Source organism: Ochotona princeps, chromosome Y (assembly GCF_030435755.1).
Source record: "Ochotona princeps isolate mOchPri1 chromosome Y, mOchPri1.hap1, whole genome shotgun sequence".
NCBI lineage: Eukaryota > Metazoa > Chordata > Mammalia > Lagomorpha > Ochotonidae > Ochotona > Ochotona princeps.
This window is the reverse complement of record NC_080866.1, coordinates 561,718-580,246: the sequence shown is the minus strand read 5'-3', so window position 1 is coordinate 580,246 and position 18,529 is coordinate 561,718.

Below are 18,529 nucleotides of genomic sequence, written 5' to 3'. Positions count from 1 at the left end.
GCGAGGGAACCAGCAGCGTGGCCTAGCAGCTGAAGTCCTCGCCCTAAATGCGCCGGGATCCCATGTGAGTGTCGGTTCTAATCCCGGCAACCCTGCTTCGCCTTCAGCTCCCTAGTTATGACCTGGGAAAGCAGTCGAGGACGGCCCAAAGCCTTGGGAGCCTGCACCTATGTGGGAGACCTGGAAGAGGTTCCTGGCTCCTAGCTCCAGTCCGGCACAGTACCGGCCTTTGCAGCCACTTGGGAGTAAATCGTCAGACAAAAGATGTTTCTTTCTGTCTCTCCTCCTCTCTGTATATCTGCATATCTTTTTAAAAAAATTTCAAGTGAGAAGAAAATTTGCCCAAACAAAATGTCTTTTAGAGCTTGTGTGTTTATAGAGAAACCATTCTTAAACTCCCTTCTGGATTACAATATAGAAAACTTGGTACATTTCTGCTTACTCGGCCCAATACTTACGTTGGACCAGGACTCAAACATCCCAGAAGGCTTTCTTATGGAGTGTGCTGTTTAATCACATGCTTTTAAGTAAGGACCAACGTGTATCGCTTCTTTTTAAAGTTTGTCCTAACAGTTTAATGGTATACATGTAGGTGTATAATGTTACTACTTTTCTATTATCAGATAATTCATCTTTTTTTTGGAAAGTTGTTAGATGTTGGAGAAAATAGGACTTAAAGAAGACAAAATGCTGGCTTTAAATAATCGGTATTCAAAGGAAGTAAGGGATATTAAACATTTTTATTAGACAATATTTTAACTCTGGTAAATTGGAATACTGTCAGGGAAAGGTACACCTTTGTGCTTCACAACTGATTTTGACCAGCACAGTTTTGCATGTTATGACTGCAAACACATGAACATAAATTTTTATATACTTGGAGTATGTGTCATACAAGTAACAATTTTAACATTAATTGACACATTGGGACATTTAATATTTTATTTCTAGAAAAGATAAGAGTCTGGTTTTACCTTAGCTTAAGCTAGAATTAACAGAATGCTTTTAAGCTATTTTAATACATCACTGTAGTAATGGTAACAGAAGTGGAATTTGGCCCACAGTAAACTGGAGAGAAAGTAGAGCTTTTAAGCTTTTGATGGCCCAGCGTGATAGTGTAGTGGTTAAGGTCCTCACCTTGCATGCGCCGGGATCCCATATGGTTGCCAGGTACTAATCCTGGCTGTGCCGCTTCCCATCTAGCTCCCTGCCTGTGGCCTGGGAAAGCAGTTGAGGATGGCCCAAAGCCTTGGGACCCTGCACCCATATGGGAGACCCGGAAGAGCTCCTGGCTCCTGGCTTCAGATTGGCGTAGCTCCAGCCGTTGCAGTCACTTGGGGAGTAAACTATCAGATGGAAGATCTTCCTCTATGTCTCTGCACCTCTCTGTATATCTGTCTTTCCAATAAAAATAAATAAACTTTTAAAAATATATATTCCTTTGAAACATTTAATCATTCTGTAGTTTTTCATTACCAGCTCATGATCTTATTCTTGGGAAACACTAACTTGGAGAGACTTGGTGATATTGAAAGCATATGCACATCATTGTTTCCTTGATGTTTCTAGAAACTTGAACAATACATTTGAAACAGTGCTGGAGAAGATGTTGGTGCTCATATGTAATTGACTCCTTTTTCTGGTATAGGTACTAACCTTTAATTAAACTTCATTTAGAACTGAATAAAAGTCCAACGCATTATAGTTTAAAAAGTTTTTTTAAAAAAAATTAAATAACATTGAGATTTACCACCTAAGAGTTATTTAGTTAGATTCCTAGCATGTAAGACTATTTCAGACCTGGGGGTGGGGGAGCCCTCAGCGGCATGCTGCCTGCTGGGGATAGCTGAGCTGGGTCGGACTCAATGTTCAGTGCTTTGGACTCTGGCCACGGCACTGCTGCCACACTTAGGAGAGTCCTGGAATCACTGAACTTGAAGGCAAGTGAGGGACTGAGACCTGGTGGTTTGGAGGGGAGAATCCATAAGAAATATTTGGGTCAGACTGATTCACCAGCCCACATAGGAATCGTGAGATAGACTGTTAGTGCAGAACATAGCTGACTGCCACATACCAGCCCACACGAAAGCAATGGCTGGAATTCTGTCTGGCAGGGCTAGATGCTAGTACCTCACTTTTGGAACAGGATGGGTTACATTTGGCAAGGTCAAGAGAACCAGGTCCCGGAGTAGATTCTGCTGGGGAGAAGAAGGCCCAGCCCTGTGAAGATATAAGTCCTGCTGGTTAGTTTAAGAGTTTAAGAGTTGGGATTGGACATGGTGGGAGGGTTTGGGGAGGGGTGGGGAGAATCCCAGTACCTATGAAACTGTGTCACATAATACAATGTAATAAATGAATTTAAAATAAAATTAAAAAAAAAAAAAGAGTTGGGATTGGCCAACCTAAGAGTAGCCATGGCATGGAACCCACTGACACGGGTGCTAAGGTTGAAAACAGGCTGGGCAGGTCCAGGCTGCAGACTCTGCAGGTACCTTGTAAAACATCCTCCAGTTAATACAACATCCTCCAGTTAATACAAAGGCTGAGATGGAGTGGCAGGCTATGCCAGTCAAGGGCCTAGCACCTGCTGGAGCATGTGAGATCTGAGGGAGAGGGCCAAGTGGAGGAACCTGGGAAGCCCATATTGGGTTCACAGCTCCCGCTGGTGAGCACCTGTTCCAGACCTGGGAGTTGGGCAATCTAATTAGAGTAACTCCAACCGATGGTTATTTGGTTTTCGAGGGGGAGTGGGCCAGGAAGAGCCAAACCAAACTAAGTTGACAGCCAAGAGCAGAAACCAGGCTGGAGCACAGGTCAAGCTGGGCTAGGTTGTCACACTTACCAAGTTGCATGAACCTGGGAGGGGAGCATACAGAGCAGGACCAGGTTCCAGCACCCACCAGTAAGTGGTGAGGTTTGGGGTAGGCTGGATCAGGTCATGATACATTATGCAAAGGTAAAGGTCATGACAGGTGAGGGATTATGCTAAGCTGGGTCAGAGCAACCACTGCCATGTGCTAAATGTGTAACTGGGAACAGACCTGGTTGGGAGCTAAAGGGATGCCCTGCCTGGGTTGTGGTTCCCACTGTTAAGCCTGGGGCTAAAAAAGGGAGATGTGTTCTGGTCTGGACATGGCTGCAGCATACCTTACACAAGTGTGGACTGGGGCTGAGTGTGCCAGATTGGGCTAGACCCCAGCAACCATTGAAGCTTGACAGAACCATGATGGGTGTAGGATGGGTTATTCTAGTCTTGCATCTGTTGAGCCGGGTGTGAGCTGTATCTGCATGTGAACCAGGCTAGACTGGGCAGTAACACGCAGCAGTAATAACTGGAATGGGTTGAAGGTCAGTCAAGAAAGGCCATTGTTCCTGCTAGGTCAGGAGGTGGAATGAGTAGAACTGGTCCATGGACCAATTCATGTGGGTGAGTTCTGGCATTGGGAGAGGTTCTGATGGAGGAGCCTAGGAAGCTTCTCTGTCAGGACACAGTCCATGCAGGTGAGCGCAAGAACCAAGATAAGGAGCAGACCAGGCAACTGTACCCTCTGGCATACATTTGGTGCAGGTTGGAGGCAAGCCAGGCAGGGCCAGTTCATATCATCCACTGGCGAATCCAAGCACCAGAATGGAGTGTGGGTGGGGCCAGACTGAGTAGCAAATCACACCAATACACATTTCAGTTGACTCAATGCTAGCAGGGCTGGACTGGGCTAGGCTTTAGCCCCCACAAACTTGAGCTGGGCCCAACTATAGCACCCACAGGCAAATGCGAGACAAAGTGGGCCATTCCAGAGTGGACCTGTCACCCAACCAGAACACACGAGGTCCAGGGGGAGGGGGCAAAGCTTGTAGGGGATGTGGAGGCCTCCCCTGCTGGACAACCACTCCCACTGGAAAGTATGAGTTGGGAAAGGGGCAGACCAGACCAGTCAGAGCTACAACACCTGTTGGCATATGTGAGCTAGGTGAGGGAAAATCCAGGCTGGGGTGACTGGTCCTACTTGTGGAAGTATAGGTCAGAGTGGGTGAGGGGTGGTTGGGCTCTGCTGCAGCATTAGCTAGCAGATGCTAGCATGAGGGGCTAATTCTGTCAAGCCAAACTCCAAAACTGCCTGGAGAGTACAGGATTCAGGAGTTGGAGTGAGCCCAGTAGGGACCAGGACATGAGTAGGACCAGGGCAGGCATGAGTAGACAGACAATGGCACCCACCAGCATGTTTGGGATGGATAGTGGGGCTGGTTGGGTTGCCTATTGACATGTATGGGAGCTGCATGGGATGTGGGACAGACTGGACCAGTCTGCTGTAATTACTGGCAAGCACAGGAACCAGAGCAGGGGGCAGTCCTGGTGAGGAATTTTGGAGTTGCCCCAACTAGGCTGCAGCTCCCACAGATCTGTGTGGTTAAACGTGTGATAGGTAGGATTGGGATGGGCTCCAACACCCATTGTTAGGAGCCAGAGACTTATGGGCCTTAGACTTGGCCTACCTGACAGCCTGTTGCATTGCAAAAGCCTGCAAGCAGGGCTACAGCAAGCAGGATATTAGGCCAAAACATTCTCTGTAGAGCAAGCAGAATACAACCTCCACTCTTGTTCCTGTTCAGTTCCTCCCCTGTTTCAATATAGCTGATTAGTTCCTTCCCTGCTTCAGTGAAGATAATTACTCCCAGGAAACCCCTCCGTTTTCCCCCTCCCCTAGAGAAGAAGGTATATATATGAGGAGTAAAAAATAAAGAGAGAGGCACTCTTTTCCACTAAGTACGAGTGTCCGTGTGTTTCTTGGGCTAGCAGCCCGGCACTCCCAGTCCACCCTCAGGGTTTGAGCGTCGTGTCCTGCAGGTCCGGGACAAACTGGTGGCCCGTACGGGGACCCTGATACGGTGGAGCAACTGAGGAACCTCGCGGAGAAGACTTCAGCCGAAGCGTTTGGGTGTGAGGCAAAAAAGGTGAGTCGATAATTGACTCGGACATTTCTAAGAAAAATTTTGTAGGGGCATAGTGATTTCATCTCCAGACCCTCTCCTTGTCCTAGGGCACGAGGGACAATCTGAGAGACCCCTGGAACTCTGGAGGGGCATAGTTGATTTCATCCCCAGACCCTCTCCCTGATCTGGGCACAAGGGACAATCTGAGGGACCCCTGGAACTTTGGAGGGGCATACTTCATTTCATCCCCAGACCTTCTCCCTGTCTTGGGGCACGAGGGATAATCTGAGGGACCCCAGAAATCCAGAGGCAAGCTTAGAGTTATGAAATTATTAAAACTTAATGGTAATCTACCCCCACAGTATAATTACTCCCTATTCTTCTGAAAATCTACAGTGCTTGATGTGTGGTGAACTGGACTGGGCCATTTTACTCCTCCCCTGCCAGGCCAAGTTCGGTACACATTATCCCCCTTCTCCTATTCTTTCCTTTGTAAAGGTTCACCCTGTCGCTTTTTTGAGAATAGTTAGACCAACCCCTATTAGTAATGTTTTAACAATTTTTAATCAAGGATTATACTGTTGGAAAGTCTATGTTAATTATTATCAGCCTTAGCAAGCCAGATCACATGTGTTTATCTTTATGATTATAGAAACTGAAAGTTAAGACAACACATTAAGATTTTGACATTACATTGAAATGGTAAGAAAGGACATTAGTTAGCTTGCAACACAAACGACATAAACTTGATTATGGCAAGTATGTGATTTTAGAATTTGTGGCATATTCAATGGCTGCTTCCTAAGACATGCACATATAAGTATGTAGCAAGATTGCTTGATGTCTCTTTTTCTTATATTTGCCGGTAGTAACCTATAAGACTAGATTTGCATGCTGTTTATGAAGTCAGAATAGGAAATTAAGAAAGTAGCAGAACCCTCCTAGTGAGTTCAGTGTATGACTACTACTAAAGCATAAGAGGCTTTACCATGTCTAGCAGATTTCTGAGGGGTCTTATCACCCGAAAATCTCTAAACTGAAGAATACTTAGTGGTTGTGTGTTACAAAGCTACCTGTGAGGAGCTGTGTGTTAGTGTTGTGTGTGTCAACACTGTTAGACATGAGTGTGGTTTTGTATACTATCCTGTCATTGCATGCGGTTTATACCTCACAACTCTTTACTCCCTCTACACCTCGGTTCCTGTCTCAAAGTCAGGATTCTGAAGGTCAAAGTCTGGAAACATGAAGTTGGATGAGAGCTCCTGACAAGACCTACAGAACCCCATCAAATGCAAACACTCAAAATTTCTCATTTGCTAGAGTTGCATCAATGAAAACTAAGCCATCTTCTGGTTAATGAGAAGACTTGCTTACCTTTGACTCTCTCCTGCAAAGTTGTCTTACATTCGCCACCCATGCCCAAGGAGAAGAGAATAAAATCAGTTCTAACTATTTGGGCCTAATGAAAGCTACCAACACTTTCTTCTGTTCCTTTAAACATTTTACCCCTACTTTTGGCTCTTTTTACCCTTAACTTTTAAAATATTGATCATGAGGGTAACTGCAGCAGATCGTCATTGGAACCCACGCTCAGGGAAAAAAACCCAGTGTCTTTTGGAAAAAATCTTTTGACTGGACAATGGCAAGGGCCAGACTCTTCTTATTTGGGGAAGAGGAAGTGTTTGTGTTTTCCCACAGGATGAAGACAGCCCCAGATGGGTTCCTGAAAGGCTGGTTAAACACCATTCTCCCAGTCTCACTATTTCTACTCCTATGGAACCCACCACCCAGAAAAACGGAGATACACTGGGGAATAATGAGCGTGATCCCACTTCCACTGCCATTGGGACCCACAACTAGAGTCCTCCTGAAACTTTTTCAGGAATACTAATGCTGAGTTGATTTATTACTCAGGTTCAATGCAGTATGTGTCACCTTGGTAAAGTTGGAATGTATCTCTACACTTGATAATCTCTCTCATGAGCTCTCTTGCAGGTTGAATGGTTCCTGGAATGCAGACTTTGAAAGCTTGACCAGCACGCTTTGACATCCTACTCATGTTGATCCCATTCCCTGAAATTCTCTCATAGATATTATAGTCCAGGGGTTCCATTTGTTTAGGAACTGAGTAGGGGTTGCTGCTAGGATGACTGTTATGCATAGGCCTCCTTTTGCTGTGCCTTCAGCTTAAGCGGCTAAAACAGCAAGCACAGGCTCAGGTTATGGACATAAGACAAGTCTTTGCAGCCCTATAAGGAAGGCAAGACCCTCAATTCTGGCTGTCACCTATACAGTAGCCAGGGCTGGTAGTCAAAGATGGGCAACCTCTGACCCAGTCAGTTACCAACCTAAGACAGGAGTTAGGCTTTGCCATCTGCCTAAGCTTCCCATGACGGGTAAGGACCTGACAGGAGATCAGATGACCTAAGACAGGCAGTTACTGAGCCATACCCTTACTGTATCATAGAAAAAATAGAAGGGGGAACTGTTAGGAGCCAGAGACTTATGGGCCTTAGACTTGGCCTACCTGACAGCCTGTTGCATTGCAAAAGCCTGCAAGCAGGGCTACAGCAAGCAGGATATTAGGCCAAAACATTCTCTGTAGAGCAAGCAGAATACAACCTCCACCCTTGTTCCTGTTCAGATAATTAGTTCCTCCCCTGTTTCAATATAGCTGATTAATTCCTTCCCTGCTTCAGTGAAGATAATTACTCCCAGGAAACCCCTCCGTTTTCCCCCTCCCCTAGAGAAGAAGGTATATATATGAGGAGTAAAAAATAAAGAGAGAGGCACTCTTTTCCACTAAGTACGAGTGTCCGTGTGTTTCTTGGGCTAGCAGCCCGGCACTCCCAGTCCACCCTCAGGGTTTGAGCATCCTGTCCTGCAGGTCAGGACAACCCATTGGTTTGTGTAGACGGCAGGGCTGGAAACAACTGGCCCAGCATTCGCAACCACCAACATATGCATAGGCTGATTGGGGCAATGGATGTGCTGGACCTTCTACTGGCAAGCAGCCCCATCTGGGATCACTTCAGGCAAAATTTTGTGGGGGATCCCCCCAGTCAAACTGCTGAACTCAGAACCCCAAACATGAAGACAATTGCAGGTACCATGTTCTGACAATGGAGTCCATGTGTCAAAGTTGATCCACCTCAGAGGCTCAGATGGAGCAATGGACAGCATATCCAGGTGCACATGGAGGATATGGTAGTACATTGGAGCCTGCATAGGACAGCCAGTACCACAACAGAAGACAAAACAAATTGATGAACTACCCCAGCCTGAATATGTTGGCAGTGAAAATCTGGGCAGGTAGAGATGCTAAGGTGGACTATGTTAGCCAATGGACTCTGCACTAATTTCATTATGTTTGGAATGGCAATATTGGCAACAAATCAGAACAGCTGAACTATCCAAACCAATTGACCGCTGCCCTTGGACCCTGGGATGGTTGGGAAGTTGGGTGTGGCTTCTCTGGTCTGTTACAGGAAGGAACAAAGAGAATGTGGAAACAATGATCTTGCCCGCTTTCTTTAACCCCTGACCCTTTATTCCCTAATCAATTATGTAGAGATCATAAAAATGAAAAAAATATGTGTATGTTAAAAAAAAACTGTGTCATTAAGAGAATGTGTTTCATTTGCTTTTGAATATTGCATATATATAATCTAAAATGCTCTCAATTTTAGTTGTAGTAGTTATATGTGATTTTTACCACTAGACTTATCACATGTAGCAGTGGCAACCTGGAATATGTTTATATATATTTTGTGTGTATAACTAAAGTCTTCAAATTGTGTGTTCTATAATATAGGTAGGTTTTCCAAAAAAGCTATTATTTCTGTTTTTTGTATGTAATGTATTGGTTCAAGTAATAGATTCTTGTCAGTAACCTTTGACAAAAAATTTTATAATGGAAAAATATTTTTCTTTCGCACAAAATTTTAACTACATTTGTTTGATATGCAAGAGAAAGCTTAGGACTCCCTTACAGATGCAAAGTTTTGGATGCTAAAGTAAAAAAATCACGTAGAATCAAGCATGGTAGCCGACTTGTTCTCACCTTGAATGTACTAGGATGCCACATGGGCATTGGTTCATGTCCCAGCTGCTCCACTTCCCTTTCACCTCCCTGCTTCTGGGCTGGAATGCAGTGGAGGACGGTCCAAAGCCTTATGACTCTGCATCCATGTGGGAGACTAGGAAGAACCTCCTGGCTCCTGGCTATAGATGGGCTCAGCTCCAACTGCTGTGGCCACTTTGAGTAAACCAACAGATTGAAGATATTTATCTCTTCTTTTCTTCCAATTAAAATTAATAAATCTTTCCAAAAAAATAACAGTTATTTGTATGTAATCTGTGAACATATTTGTGGGTTTTTTTAAGATTTTTTAGAAATTTTTTATTGGAAAGATTTACAGAGAGAAAGAGAACTAAATGATCTTCTGTCTGCTGGTTCACTTCCTAAATGGGCACCATAGCCACAGCTGAGCTGATCTGAAGCCAGGAGTCAGGAGCTTCTTTTACGTCTGCCATATGGGTGCAAAAATCCCCAAATCTTGGGCCATCCACCATTGCTTTTTAGGCCACAAGCAGGAAGGTGGACCAGAAGTGAAGCAACCAGATAAGAATTGGATAAGAACAGGATAAGAATATGGGATCTGGTGTGTGCAAGGCAAGGAGATCAGCCATTAGGCTAGCTCACATGACCGTTCTGGAGTATTTTTTAATACATTGAAAACTGCTAATCTACCGCATCTTTGGTAGAATAGTCTACTTAGTTTCTAATACTTTCATAACATTGGTGGCAGTAATTTGCTAAAGAATTACAGATGGCTATTCCACGATTGGCTTTTTAAAACAAATAAAATTAAAGTTTTCCTTTTTTTTTTCCCTACTTGGAATGATTCAGTGAAGGCCTGTGGACCTTGTCATTTTGGGGGAAATTCTTGGCTTTGCCAGGCATCTCTCTCTCTCTTTAATTTATTTTGTCAAAGATAGGGTTGAAGAAAGAAAATAAAATTTTTTTCTGCTGTGTTCACTACCCATATGGTTGTACAGGCTTTGAGTTGGGCCAGTCCAAGCACTTGTCTTTGGTTTTCTCAGGCATTTTACAAGGGAACTGATCCCAGATCCACAGTAGAACAGCTAGGTCTTACTACTGTAGTTTGGGCACCTTTACCTGCTAAGTTATAATGATAAGTAGATGTGTATTTTTTCTTCTTTAAAATGAGTCCTGTGCTTTTTCAAAAATTTGCCCATTTCATATAAATGATTATTCATTTTGTAATTATTAATGATGTTCATTCATTAGATTTGAAGTTGTATCATACAGTGATGTAGTCTGTTGAACTTCTGAGGAAAGAGCTACCCTCTGCTGGTTCACTCCCTAAATGGCTTCAATGTTTGGAAATTAGCTAATCATGAGCTTACTTGGGGCCTCCCAAGTAGAGGCAATGTGCCCAGAACTTGGTCCATCCTTTGTTGCTTTTCCAGGTCACAGGCAGAAAGCTGGATGGAAAGGAGAGCACCTGCAACATGAACCAGCCTTGTATTTGATGCTGGTGCTTAGAGGCCTTATAACGTCTTTTCTATTCCTAGTAAATTGTCATGTATTTAGATATACCACTTTGTATTAGTGGTATATTTAGATTTTTTTTTTTACCTTTTGACTAGTATCAGTATCAGTAGTGCTTATGTATTTTTATGTTCTTTTGAGTAGACATACATTTTAATGTATGAATTTCATAATTAGCATTAAAATTAAAGCACCAAGGGTTGTGCCAGGCTAAAAGCCCTGAAGTTTTTTAAGTTCTCTCACATAGATACATGGGCCTAAATGCTTGAGATACTTTGAAAAATCATATCAGATTCATAAGACAAGGAAAGGGAAGAAGATCCCTTCCCCTTTTGCTAGTTTACTCCCTAGATGGTTGTAATAGCTGGAGTTGAGCCAAACCAAAGTAATGTCCTCTGAAGTGACATGAGAGTACAGAGTTCCAAGGCTTTCATCCATCCTCTAGGGCTGTCCCAGGCCACAAGTAAGGAGCTAGATAGGAAGCTGGGTATACCCAGGACACAAACTGCTGCCCATATAGGATCTCAGCACATGCAAATCAAGGATTTAATCATTTAACCATTGCACTGGGGTAAAAAATGAAGCAGCACAATCTGGAAACCTGGTCTCACCCATATGGGATACAGAAAGGTAGATTTAGTGAGGTGTATGCTGGTTCCATTTCAAAATAGTTGGATCTACCATAAAGGATAGGGTCTCTATCAATCAGACCTTGTTGGACTGCTTTGCCAAGCACATCAGCATTGTCTTTCATCCCCTATCCATCTTCTTGCTTGTATCTAGGAGCCCAACACAATGCTTGGCTCCTAGCTTTACCCTGACCAAGGGTTAGTGTTGTAGCTGATTTGGGGAGCGAACCAATAGTTGGAAGATGTTTTTGACACTGTTTCTCCAGTAACCAAATAGTTTGAAAAGAGAAAATAATTTAACAATGCTACTGTGACAAACTACTGTGAAATCAATCACTTAAGATACTATATATCGGGCCCGGCGGCATGGCCTAGTGGCTAAAGTCCTCACCTTGAACGCCCCAGGATCCCATGTGGGCGCTGGTTCTAATCCCAGCAGCTCCACTTCCCATCCAGCTCCCTGCTTGTGGCCTGGGAGAGCAGTCGAGGATGGCCCAATGCATTGGGACCCTGCATCCATGTGGGAGACCTGGAAGAGGTTCCTGGTTCCCAGCATCGGATTGGCGCGTACCGGCCTGTTGCGACTCACTTGGGGAGTGAATCATTGGATGGAAGATCTTCCTCTCTGTCTCTCCTCCTCTCTGTATATCTGGCTGTAATAAAATGAATAAATCTTTTTAAAAAAAAAAAAGTAATATGTATCAAAAAAGGAGGTGAACAACTTGAAGTTCAAAATCTCAGCAACTTGGGCAATTTGCTTATCTGTCTACTTTTCTTTTACTATAACACAATCTTGGAGATCGCTTAATTTATAAAGATTTTCTGCTTCTGTATAATAAGAGGCATCAGATCATGGTGCTGGCAACTTCAGCATATGATAATGGTCTTATTTTACCACAGCACAGTGGAGAACATATGTTGATAAAATGATGCCAAAAGGAATTTTATATGAAATCTTTGGAGCTCATTAATTTAAATGTCTATGGAAAAATTAATCCATTTATGATGTCAGAGCCCACAATTCAAATTATCTGCGAGTGGGACTGTTAGATACCATTAAAAAGGCCGAAGATGAGAATTTCAATGCCTGAATTTATACCATAGGTATTTCCAAAAGTAGAATCATTGCTTCATAATTCTTTTCAATCTTAGAGTCTCCATTCACCCAGGAATTTGCTGTCATCATTTGGTTGGGGTAATTGTCCAATTTTTTAAAAAAAAAAAATATTTATTTTTATTGGAAAATCAGATATACAGAGAGGAGGAGAGACAGAGAGGAAGATCCTCCATCCGATGATTCACTCCCCCAAGTGAGTCGCAACGGGCCGGTGCGTGCCAATCCGATGCCGGGAACCAGGAACCTCTTCCGGGTCTCCCATGGGGGTGCAGGGTCCCAATGCATTGGGCCGTCCTCGACTGCTTTCCCAGGCCACAAGCAGGGAGCTGGATGGGAAGTGGAGCTGCCGGGATTAGAGCTGGTGCACATATAGGATCCCAGCGTGTTCAAGGCTAGGACTTTAGCCGCTAGGCCATGCCGCTGGGCCCAGTTGTCCAATTTGTTCTCTTCTCTTTCCTCTACTATAGTACCAGATGTCCTCTGCAGGCCCCAGTGGGCTGTCATATCCTCCATGTACATCTGGGCCAAGCATTCTCTACTCCGACTTTTCCACTGAGGAGAAACAGCTCTGACACATATACTCCATGGTCAGACTGTCAATCCTGGACATGATACCCTAAGTTTCTGCATGATACCACCTATGCTATCTCTCTGAACCCCTGAAAGCCCATACACCAAGTACCCATAAGCATACCACTGGGTGGACAGTGGGCTCTCTTTGGCACAATTGACACCCTGTGCCCTGCCAAATCTCTGTACCCAGATCGCATGGAACCAGCACCCTTTCTAAAGGTGATCCAAGGACTCAAGCCATGCAACCCAAGCCCCAAGTGAACTCCCATCCCTTGTTTTGGGCTTTCTAAAGATTTATTTGAAGAGGATGGTGACTGAAGGAATATTCAGCCAATTCCCTAATGGCAGCAACAACCAGGCCTGATTACGCTAAAGTTAGATTCTGGAGCACAATCCAAGTGTCCTGTGTAGATGTCAGGCACAATGCCCATATATCACAGCTTTCCCAAGTGCATTAAGCATAAGCTGAAGCAGCCAGGATTAAAGCTGCTTCTCTGATATGAGATGCTGGTATTGTTCAGGTGGTATTTTGATTTGCTCAGCTACAACACTATGTTTTAATTTTTTGAGTTGCTGATATAATGTGAATAAGCAATCTGGAAATATTCCATTCTGTTAAATATGTCTTCAGAAGCATCTGATTTTGACAATCTTGGTTTTGGGTTTCTCTTAAAGAAGGTGGCTGGTGTCATGCAGCCTAATCTGCCTGTGGCACCAGCATCTCATGTTCAGCTGACTGCCCCATTTCCTATCCAGCTCCCGCTTTATGGGCCTGAGAAAGCTGAAGAGGATGGCCCAAGTTCTTGGGACACTGAGCACATGTAAGAGACCCAGAGAAACTCCGAGCTCCCAGTTTGGGACTGCCCAAGTGTGCCCATTATGGACACTTGAGGAATAAACCAGTAGATAGAATACGTTTTTTCCTCTAATGCTGTAAAATAAATCAATAAAACATCATTGTTAGAAATGTCTTAAAATGTGTCTTCAGTGTTGTGTTAACAATCAATGATTGTGGGCCCGGTGCCATGACGTAACGGCTAAAGTCCTTGCCTTGAACGTGCTGAGATCGCTTATGGGCACCTAATCTAATCCCAGCAGCTCCACTTCCCGTCCAGCTCCCTGCTTGTGACCTGGGAAAGCAGTTGAGGACGGCCCAAAGCCTTGGGACCCTGCACCTGCGTGGGAGATCCGGAAGAGCTCCTGGCTGCTGGCTTCATATCGGCTCAACGCTGGCTGTTGTGGTCACTTGGGGAGTGAATCATTGGACATAAGATCTTCCTCTCTGTCTCTCCTCTTTTCCATATATCTGACTTTCCAATAAAAAAATAAAATAAATATAAAAAAATTTATGACTGTCTTAGTTATTTCATGCTTGCAAGTCTTAAATTAAGGCCTTTGTGTATAGCTTTGTTTTGTTTTTAACATGGTGATTGGTAGTTTTTGCCAATATCATGCACAAAACTACACTCATGCTTTCTTTATTGTGGCAACATAGTTGGCTCTATTTATGTGAATTAGTTAGTTCTCCATTTTATTCCATTGTCCACATGTAGGTTTCTGTGTGTTTTTGTGAAGTTTGGTGACAAACTTAATTTTTTTCACTTTGATCTCTTTTGCAATTTTTAGTTTTTTTAATGATTACATGTGAATTTGAGGGTTGTTTTTTCTAATTTTTTAATAATTTTATATCATTCATGTTCAATGATGATTATTATGCTAATAATTTATTTTGATTTCTTCATGTCATTGATATCTGATCACTATTTTACAATTTTCATTGTAGAGATTTTCCAATGCTTTAGTTTGTTTCTGAATATTTAACTTTCCTGTTGTGAACAGAACTGCTTTTTTGATTCTCTTTTGCTAAGATTATTGTAAGTGTATAAATGCTGCTTATTTATATTCTGATGATTTCCATAATTGGCTTGTCAGTACCCCTTGTTCGTGGAGTATAGACTCACAAAAACTCATGTGATCTACAAATTAAGAAATACTGTCTTCCATTCAACTTTTGGTAGCCTTTGTTTCTTTATACTCCTTAATTGCTCTTTCTTTTTCTTTTTTGCATTTTTTTCCTATTCTTTTCCTATTTTGTATTGAGTAAAAGTGAAAATGGACATGTTTCTCATTTCATATCTGAAAGGAAATGCTTGTAGCTTATGCCTATTCTGTGTAATATTGACTGTTGTTTTCTGAGCCAAAGCTTTTACCATTTTGAGGCTAATTTTGTATATTATCTGTATAACTTACTTGTTGAGTTTTTAACACGGTTTTTCCACTTTTATTAAGATGGTCAGATAGTGTTGACATTCATTCTGTCACAAGAGTTGAACATAAGTAAGTGGTTATTAATTTGCAAATGTTGAACCAGACTAACATCCTTGTTACAAATACTACATGATATTCACAAAAATTTTTGTTTCTAGTGTTGGTTTTGATTTGCTAATATTTTGTTGAAAATTTTACATTGGACCCGGTGCGTTAACCTAGCAGCTAAAAGACTTCACTTTGCACACTCAAGGATCCCATATGAGCACTGGTTCGTATGCGAGCAGCCCAGCTTCCAATCCAGCTCCCTGCTTGTGACCTGGGAAAGAAGTTGAGGATGGCCCAAAGCCTTGTGTTCCTGCACCCGCATAGGAGACCTGAAGAGGCTCTTGGCTTCGGATTGGCATAGCACCAGCTGTTGCGGTCACTTGGAAAACAAATCAGTGAATAGATCTTTCTGAGTCTCCTTCTCTGAGTCTCCTCCTCTCTGTATATCTGACTTTCACATGAAAAAATAGATAAATTAAAAAAAAAAGAAAAGAAAAATTTTGGATTGTCCTTCAAAGACGTTGGACTATAATTTTAGTTTTTTGCTTTTTTTTTTTCTGTGTGTTTGGTTTTGAGGGTGTTTGTTGGTCTCATACGAATGGAGTTTTCTTGTATGTTTTAGAGTACTTTGAGGACTTGGAGTTACTACCCCTGTAACTTCTATAGCATATACATGTAAAGTCATCGGGTACAGAATTTTTCTGATTGTAGACTTTTTAAATTGTCAATTCTTATTGTTTGTTATCAGTCTGTTAAGATTTTCTGTATTTTGTTTGCTCTTGGTAGGTTATTTTTTAAGATTTTATTTTTAAATTTTTATTGTAAAGTCAAATATATAGAGAGGAAGAGAGACAGAGAGGAAGATCTTCCGTCTGATGATTCACTCCCCAAGTGAGCTGCAACGGGCCGGTGCTGTGCTAATCCAAAGCCAGGAACCAGGAGCCTCTTCCAGGTCTCCCACAAGGGTGCAGGGTCCCAAGGCTTTGGGTCTGCCCTCTACTGCTTTCCCAGGCCACAGGTGTGGAGCTGCCAGTATTAGAACCAGTACTCATATGGGATCACAATAAGTTCAGGGTGAGGACTTCAGTCGCCAGGCCACCATGCCGGGCCCGGTAGGTTATTAATAGCCAGGAATTTGTGTATTTCTTTCAGGGCTTCAAGTTTATTAGCACATAATTTACAAAACTGTGTAAAGTCTTTGTTTAGTGAGGTTATGTGTACTATTAAGAACTTGTTTGTTTTGTGTAATTCAGCCGTGTTTTCTGTTTTCATCATAATCTCAACTGTGATATATTTTACTCTATTCAGTGTGTTCATTATTATCTTCAACTACCTTTTGAAAGTTGTGATAGTATTTGCTTATGACTCTCAATTTTTTGTCTTTTTACCTTGGTCCAGCACTTGGGGAGTAAACCAACAGATAGAACTTCTGTATCTTGGGCCCAGCGTGCTAGCCTAGTGGCTAAAGTCCTTGCCTTGTATGCACTGGGATCCCATATGGGTGCCAGTTCATATCCTGGCTGTTCCACTTCCCATTCAGCTCCCTGCTTGTGGCCTGGGAAAGCAGTCGAGGATGGCCCAAAGCCTTGGGTTCCTGCACCCATGTGGGAGACCTGGAGGAAGTTCCTGGCTCCTGCCTTCGGATCAACTTGTGGCTTGCAACCACTTGGACAGTGAACCAAAGGGACAGAAAACCTTCCTCTCTATCTCTGCTCCTCTCTGTATTTCCACCTATGCAATAAAAATAAATAAATCTTTTTTAAAAAGTAATATAATTGACTTTGTCTAGCAGATCACCTGTAGAAGAATGATTTTTCCCTGGACCACAGTTTTTGTTTCTGTTTAAACTTTTAAATGCAAACATAAAAAAAATCTACTGGTTCATTTTCCAAATAATTGAAACAGTTAGATGGGTGATTAACTAGGGATCCAGGAAATTAACACAGGTCTCTGAATGGGTTACTGAAACCCAATTTCTAGAGTCATTACCTGTTGAATTTCATGGTATATCTTACTAGCAACCAAAGCAAAGACTTAAACCTAAGCATACTAATATGAATGCAGACACAAGCAACCTCTTTTTACAAGAATTTCTATTTTTAAGATTTATTTTTATTGGGAAAGGCAGATTTACAGAGAGAAGGGGAGACAAAAAGATCTTCCATCTGCTAGTTCACTCCCCAACTAGCCATAATGGACAGAGCTGAGCTGATTTGAAGTCAGTAGCCTTCCTATTCCAGTTCCCCAACATGGGTGCAGGGTTGCAAGGCCTGGGCACCCCTCTACTGTTCTCCTAGGCTATAAGCAGAGATCTGGATAGAAAGAGGAGCAGCTGGTACACCAACTGGTGCCACTATGGGATCCCCAGGTGTTCAAGGTGAGGATTTAGCCATTGAGCCTTTTACTGGGCCTGCAAATAGCCTATCCACTGTGATTCTGAACTGCTACTTTCTTAGGTTTTCATAGTCTAATGGATACAACATGTAAAATCGAGATCATTCTTTGTTTTTCTTTAAAAATAATTAATTTTGTATATGAAAAGCATAAGTAAATTGTGACCTCTTAAATTATTAAAACTTTGTGGAATATTCATTGCTTAGTCAGTCTCCCACTGCTAAGACTGATTTATTTGAAATCATGAGAGAAGAAACAAAGCTGTGTCTTAATCATCATAACTTTTCAAAGGCCGTTCCATCAGCTATGTCCTTATCACTCCAACAGGATTCAGGAACTTCCATTGGATCTCTTATGTGCTGTAGCATTTGTACCACTGTTGTCTATTCTTAGGCAGATCATCCAGAAGCTGAAGCAAAGCTGAGTAGTAAGAATTGGAACTTTCATTCCAAAATGTGAACAGAATATAGAATCATATTTACAAGCAGCTGAATAACCCATTGCATCACAATTTTAGTTTACTTATTTTTTACAATCCTGCACCAAACAGCTAAAAAGAATAGTAACAAGCTTTGTGTTGTGAGCTGATGCTTACTGCTGAGTACTACTTGGGCAACTACCAGCACCACAAAGTACGCTACTTTTGAGATACCACAGCCTTTACAGGGGACCCTTGGAAAATTCTTTTTTTGCCCTTGGAAAATTCTTAACTACTTAGTATTATTTTGAACTTAATGCTGATCACCCTTGAAAGCGATTTTGGGGCATTTTAAATTTGAAAATGTATTTATATGATGTCACAGTCTGATGGGATGTTTCATTAGAACAAAGACATTTAACATTTTTGGAATAATTTATTAATGGAAAAATGTTTTGAGAAAATTATCTAGTACTTTACTTTATTAGACGTATACCTTTGGTTCTTAAAAGCATTTCATGATTTAAAGATGTCTAACGTAAGGACAAAGTGTGTCATAAGAAGTTTGTATAGGT